Genomic DNA, 779 nt, shown 5'->3' with positions numbered 1-779 from the left:
ACTCACAAGGCTGCCCCTATGGCAAGAGGGAATTCGTGGTCTTCGTGTGCTCATACTGCCAACCTGAGGCTGAAAGTTCTGTCCACACTGGCCCCTGACCACTAAGTAAGACTTTCTATTATTCCACCAAGGGAGGGAGAAGTGCTGAGTAAGCAACCTCCAAGAGCAGCTACTCAGTCTGTCCTCCCAGAGCCACCCCTTCCCTTGCCTCTTACCCAGCCAGGGCAGGCGGAGGAACATGGCTGGGTGGGACAACCTGAAGTCTAGTCCTCAGGCTCAACTCATTTGCCATACTTAGGGAACACTGGGTCTATGAATTTTACTAACCTACATCTTCAATATTAACTTTCCATATGATTTACCACAAACATAACACTAAAATACAAGATTTCTCTTCATAGACACCAAGGCTCTGGTTACTTCCTGCACCTTGGAACTGCCTGAACACCATTAATTTGATTAACATGAAAATCAGGATTTGAGTTATCTCTGAATTGGAGGGGAAAGAGAGATTACAATCTGGGAGCCACTCAGGGCTTCTAAGAATCTGGTAAATCCTTTTTGTTTAAGCAGAGTGGTGAGCACTTGTGAATTTTATCGTCATTCTTTAAAATCTATACATACATTCTATACATTCCTTATAGGTATTACTTTAAACACTAATTTTTTTTTTTTTTGAGACGGAGCCTCAAGCTATACCCCCAGGTAGAGTGCCATGGCCTCACAGCTCACAGCAACCTCCAACTCCTGGGCTCAAGCGAGTCTCCTGCCTCAGCCTC

The 779-nt window shown here is 44.9% G+C and overlaps 1 protein-coding gene across 1 annotated transcript in view; it reads right to left on the bottom strand.

Moving 5' to 3' along the window:
- PDPK1 (3-phosphoinositide dependent protein kinase 1) overlaps positions 1-779 on the bottom strand; it is a 90265-nt gene that overhangs the window by 70873 nt on the left and 18613 nt on the right. The gene's annotated exons all lie outside the window — the stretch shown is intronic.

Source organism: Otolemur garnettii, unplaced genomic scaffold, assembly GCF_000181295.1.
Source record: "Otolemur garnettii isolate 467f Iridium unplaced genomic scaffold, OtoGar3 scaffold00044, whole genome shotgun sequence".
In the NCBI taxonomy this organism is placed as follows: Eukaryota; Metazoa; Chordata; class Mammalia; order Primates; family Galagidae; genus Otolemur; species Otolemur garnettii.
Note: the sequence above shows the minus strand (reverse complement) of the source record. Positions and strands in the feature narration are given on the sequence as shown.